The sequence below is a fragment of the Balaenoptera ricei genome, chromosome 3 (assembly GCF_028023285.1).
Source record: "Balaenoptera ricei isolate mBalRic1 chromosome 3, mBalRic1.hap2, whole genome shotgun sequence".
Classification (NCBI taxonomy): domain Eukaryota; kingdom Metazoa; phylum Chordata; class Mammalia; order Artiodactyla; family Balaenopteridae; genus Balaenoptera; species Balaenoptera ricei.
Genome location: NC_082641.1, coordinates 50,771,098 through 50,777,305, shown reverse-complemented (window position 1 = coordinate 50,777,305; position 6,208 = coordinate 50,771,098). Strand labels below are relative to the sequence as shown.

Sequence of the window (6,208 nt, the reverse complement as noted above, 5' to 3'; positions counted from 1 at the left end):
TTTATATACATTATTTAATTCTCAATTTTCCTATGAAGCAAAAAGTTATTACTGGTCTTATCTCATAGATGAAGAATCCGAGGCACTTGCCACTTCCGAGATACTGAATGGTAGTGCCAGGAATTCAGCAAAGTGTGTATAACCCTGTGTCTTCAGTGGAAGACTGCTCAGTGACCTAAATGCACATTTGTGGTTTATTAATCTTCACACAGGAGAAATAGCTTATCAGCTCTGTTCCAGAAGTGTTTGACTACAGGATACATGATGAGAGATTAGTATTTTGAGAAACACCATCTTAAATTACATTTTATCTGTATCACTAGTAACCTTGGTCTCTTTTATTAGAAATCATTTCAATAGAGGAAAAAGTTCTAACTAGAAGAATCTCCATTGTGACTTGCAACAGGATGTTGTGAAATGCTGTTTGAGATCAGTTTTTATTACTGGAAGTTAGCAAATCAGGCAGAAATTATAGTGGAAATAGCAGCATGTTCAGAACAAAGTTTTGTGTGAGTGATAATGAATGACTGCTGTTCGGGATGAGTTTGGAATGGTTTCTTATGCAGCAAGAGATACAGAGATAATACATCTGAGTTTTGCAGGACTCTGTATTACAGGGGTGCCAGATATCTAATACCAAGGATGTTACCTCAGCCATAGGGCTTGTTGAACTTCTCCAAAATCTGATAGTAAAGAAAGTTCTAATGAGAGGTGGCATGGGTGATATGGTCATACAGTGAGGGGGAAAGAACTACTTCTGCAATTTCTGGGTTGTAGAGAGATTCTGCACATTTTTTCTTTGGCCCAAAGTTGGACTCTGGAAATAGATGAGCTTGGAGGCTACTGGAAATTGCCACAATATGGACAAAAATGAGTTGCATCTGAGATTGCAGAATCATGTCTCATGCTGGAGATGAAGTTGAATTTCATGCAGGATGAAAAATGCATTTGCGAGATGCTTGGCATATACTACCCATGCAGACAATGAGCTTAGTAAGAGCTGATAACCAATGGAAAGGGAACAACAACCTTACCACCATGTACATACGACGCTCATGTAAGGAAATGCAATTACAACTACAAGAAAGGACAGGCAACTTAACAAGGGCTGTTCCCCCTTCTCTGATACAACTCCAGAGAGGTAAGCATAGTAAACAAGGAGGGGGAAAATCCTACCATATTTACCTCCATCTCAGCCCATGTTTCACAAGTAAGAAAGTTATTAGCAAGACTAATAAACTGGTATTGGTAGGCAGAATGAGGAGGGCTTTGCATCCAATACAAAATTAAAATATAACCTGTACTAAACAGTTTTAATAACTGAGAGTACCCCCAGAGTGATGGAAAGTTTCTAAACTTTTGTTAATGAAGCTCACCATGAAGGATAAAAGAAAATTCTCAAAGCACCATCGGTAGCAACTACTGGAAAAATAAAAAAATGTTTTGTGTATATATTTCAATAAATTGAGATTCTTCAAATTGATTAATAAATTTTGATTAAATCTATTTAGTGGTCCTGAACAGATCTGTCCTTGAGATTGTTCAGCACAATTTGGGGGATTTGACAAAATGGTCTGATTTTTCCTTTAAAAAAAAAAAGAATCAGAGCCCCGGGCAGCTTGCGAGTTCAGGGTCCCTGTGCTGCGGGTTTCTCTATTTTCAGGGCCGCCGACGTGTCCTCTCCGCCTCGTGCATCAGGCCGCGCGCAGTTGTGCGCTCCGGGACTCTTTTTCGGGGCTGTCGGAAGCCCAGCAGGTTGCTGGGCGCAGCTGGCACCGCCCTCCGCCCTCCCTACCAGTAGGCCGATTCTCGTAGTAGCAGCCGGTGGGGAAATGGTTGTGCTTTCGGTACCCACCGAAGTCACTGTGATCCTGTTAGATATCGAAGGTACCACGACCCCGATTACTTTCGCGAAGGACATTTTATTTCCTTACATCGAAGAAAATGTTAAAGAGTATCTGCAGACACATTGGGAAGAAGAGGAGTGCCAGCAGGATGTCAATCTTTTGAGGAAACAGGCTGAAGAGGACTCCTACCTGGATGGGGCTCTTCCGATCCCAGCAGCATCGGGGAATGGGGCGGATGACCTTCAGCGGATGATCCAGGCCATGGTAGATAACGTGTGCTGGCAGATGTCTCTGGACCGGAAGACCACGGCGCTGAAACAGCTGCACGGCCACATGTGGACGGCGGCATTCAAAGCTGGGAGCATGAAAGCAGAGTTCTTTGAAGATGTGGTTCCAGCAGTCAGGAAATGGAGAGAGGCTGGAATGAATGAAGGTGTATATCTATCCTTCAGGGAGTGTAGAGGCACAGAAACTGTTATTTGGGCATCCTACAGAGGGAGATATTCTTGAGCTTGTGGACGGTCCGAGATTGGACACAAAGTGGAGAGTGAGAGTTATGAAAAGATTGCCAGCAGCATTGGGTGCTCAACCAACAACATCTTGTTTCTGACGGACGTTACCCGAGAGGCCAGCGCTGCTGAGGAAGCTGGCGTGCGTGTAGCTGTGGTGGTGAGACCTGGCAATGCGGGGTCAACAGATGATGAGAAGACTTACTTCAGCCTCATCACATCCTTCAGTGAACTGTACCTGCCTTCCTCAACCTAGAGGAGGAGTTCCAAGGAAGAACAAACTGTCTTCACAGACTTGTCCCTGTAGTCTAGTTTTATTCTAAGGGTAAAAGTAATTTACTTAAAAAATACATATATACACATACATAAGGTAAGTGTGTGTATGTTCAAATTACCATTCACAGGCACGTAAGTGGGAAAAAGAATCTCAGTTCAGTGAAAAGGAAACTTATTTAAAGATGATGCTTTGTATGTAGAAATTGTTTGAAACCACAACTCTAACCATTATTGAGGGCGAAATATAGTTGATAGAAGAAATTGCTACTATACAGGTCAAATGTGTTATGTTTATCAAGTCATGTACCAAAATAGAAAGGTAGGTTTGAGAAGTTACTCAGAAGCCTGGTTATTTTAAAAACTAGAAGTATTTCAAAGACATTCCTAGTAATAATCTAGTCCCCTTTTAAATTGTGAGGTAGAAGATTACAGCAACTGAATTTCAAACTATTAACCTCCCTATTTACAAATGACAAAGCTATTTGTTTCTACTCCAGAAGAGAGCAAAGTTGGGAAAGGAGACTCATTTGAGTCTTGATTCATCATGTATCTGTTACTTAAGAAACTTGCTAATCATTGTACCCACAGCAAGCAGTTGCTTTACCAGTGAAAAAGATGCACTATCGTAACAGCTAAAATAGAAATGTGCTTCCTAATGTTTAACAAAACAGTCCTAATCCTGACAGTTGTCTCAGATTTCAGAGTCACCTTGCTAACTACTTCTTAGCACAGTTTGAGAACATATGTTAGTCGCTGTTTACTATTAAAAAACAAAAGGTTTACTGAAATTTGTCCATAAGACCTAGAAGAGCCCTAATATCTAATATTTTCTTCTGAAATGGATGTGAGAAATGTAAATTTTATAACAGCATTATTTATCCTAGTTCAGCCTAATAGGATATCATGTCAATTTCATGTGGTAATTAATAAAAACATTTTCTTCTTTGAAAAAAAAAAAGTTTGGAAAAAGCTGAGTCATGTTCAATCAGCCACTTGGAGAAATACAGAGTAACCTAATTAGGGACAGCTGAGGCATACAGTGTTCTCATCTGTTATGAAGGAATAAGGCTGCTTGGTTGTAACCAAGGGCCAAACTAAGATGCCAAGATGTGTTTCAGAGGAGGCATTAGCTCCTAGAGTAATATATAAACTAATTGCCCTGGAAAAAGATTTCTTCCAAGTGACTATAGCACAGTTAATTATTACTCCGAAAAGTGCTAAACTAGAACTGGTAGGTATTGATTTATGTATTTAACATTTCAGAGTAAATTGCAATTATGTGGGTAAAATAGGCAAAGTCCTGAGGCAACTTGTAAGAACATGAGTGTTGCAACCAGGTAAAGCTGAATCTTTGGGGCTCTTTGGAATTACTGTGAAACTCAGGGTTATGCATAAGGAATAGCAACTTTTTTGTTTACAAATATTTTGTTTCTTATAAATAAATATCATCGTTGGAGAGCGGAACAACAACTCTCTGACAATAACTGGTATTAGTAGCAGAAAAAAGATGCAAAGAAAGCCTTGAATGGATTGGAAGGGTTGGTGTGGGAAGAAAATGGGGTTACCACATTTTGAAAGCCAAAAGTACTAGCATGATAGAAATAGCACAGTTGTGAACTAATGGGTCTCTGAAGCTCTATGTGACTTCAAAATTGTTTGCAAGTGGTCTTCTGATTCAGGAAAGATTTTTATAGGTAAATTTCAAATGAACAAGAGGACTGTTAAAGTTGGAATGTAGTTTTAAGGAAAAGGAAAAATATTGGCCTTGTATTTTCCATGCAACTCAAAATGCAGAAACTTACAATCTAGTAGCTATTTAGACAAATCTCCCTGACTAGACCATTACAATTATGTCCTTCATTATTATTTTTAATGAAGAGACTTTGAGTCTTTTCCATCAAAGGCAACTTTGTAGGTACAAGGCTTAGGAAGAGAAAAATATGATGAAATTCCTCAAATTTCCCCTTTATCCTATCACTGATAGTAAATCTGTCAACAGAATTACAGCCCACACCGCCAAAATTAGGCTGAAGGGCGTAGCAGCTTACAGTTCTCTGCTTGTAGAGAGCTAAATCAACTGGCTGCAACGGAAACATAAAATATGACTTCAGTTAAGCCTAGGATCATTGTCTACAACTCCACATTGTACACAGGATTTTTTTTCCTAAAGAAAAGTGTTCTTTAAACTGAAAACCCATTGTGCATGTTTTGTTATAAGATAGTTAGAAAGGCTTTAAACTGTGTTAAAGCCATTCCACCATGTGACCATTTCCATAGGGAGTTCTCAGTTAAGAACTAGATTTTTGAACCTTGAAAATACATGGTTACAAAGATATTTGTAGGTACTTCAGTGAAATGATGAAACACTTCAAGCAAGTGAGGAAAAAAAGGGTAAGTTCATTCTATGCCTGGGGAAGCCACTATTTTAAATTCTGTTTTGCTAAGATTTTTAGAATGCTGATACCCAAATATATACTTGTTAGTTAATATTACAAAGTCAATCTAGTGACATTAAAGGCAAAGCAAAGAAATGATAGGTCCATATTCTCTATTAGTCTGGCAAACATTTCAAAAGAGGTGGTGTAGTATATGAAATGACAGTCTGCCACACTGAAGTAGTATAGCTTATAGCATTGTTTTTGAGTCTTACATAAGACAATAGTATGGTATGACTGACAGGTATTGTTACCAAAAGCCTCTCTTAATGAAGGCTCTACCTCCTTCAAGGTCAAATAATGTTCCTTCCTTTACTAAACTGGAATTTCTATGGGTCTGTTTTACCTGTAGTGATTAACAAATACTCTTTAGTGAACTGACACCTAGTTCATGAACTCAAAGAGCTTAGGCTGGTTAGAGAGACAGGCTTATATGTAGAAACGTAGACATGGGGAGTTATGGGATTATAGCCAGTTTAGCATAGATTATAGAATAGCAGGGATGTCGAGTAAGCTCTTGGTGAACTGCAGTGATCCAGGAAGCTTCACAGATAGACAAATCTTAGGTTAGATGGGGAAAGATTTCTGTAAGCAAAGAGAAAAGTGAAGGGAATTATACATGGAAGTACAAAAGGGGCATAGGTGAGTGAAAATGTGTCAAAGAAACAATAATTTCACTTATCTTGCCAAAGGATTGTTGTATTAGTCTGTTGGGCTGCAGTAACAGGAAACCACAGACTGAGTATAGCTTAAACAACAGAAATTTGTTTTCTCACAGTGCTGGAGGCTGGAAATCCAAGATCAAGTTGCCAGCAGGATCAGTTTTTGGCGAGGCCTCTCTTCCTGGCTTGCAGGCAGCCACCTTCCTGCTGAGTCCTCACATGGCCTTTCCTCTGTGCCTGCACACTCTGGTACTCTGGTGTTTCTTTCTCTTCTTTTAAGAACAGAACATTTGGGTTAGGGCCTCAACCTTGTGACCTCTTTTAAGCTTAATTACTTCCTTTAAAGGCCCTATTTCCAAATATAGTAACATTGGGAGTGAGGACTTCAATGTACGAATTTGAGGGGGACAAAATTCAGTCCATTACAACTGTAAAGGTGAACATAACACTTGAAATGTAAGTTAGGCCAAGATTGTCAA

The 6,208-nt window shown here is 39.3% G+C and overlaps 1 pseudogene; it reads left to right on the top strand.

Moving 5' to 3' along the window:
• Positions 1 to 1,832: 1,832 nt before the first annotated feature.
• LOC132363630 (enolase-phosphatase E1-like) lies at positions 1,833 to 2,612 on the top strand (annotated as a pseudogene).
• Positions 2,613 to 6,208: the final 3,596 nt, after the last annotated feature.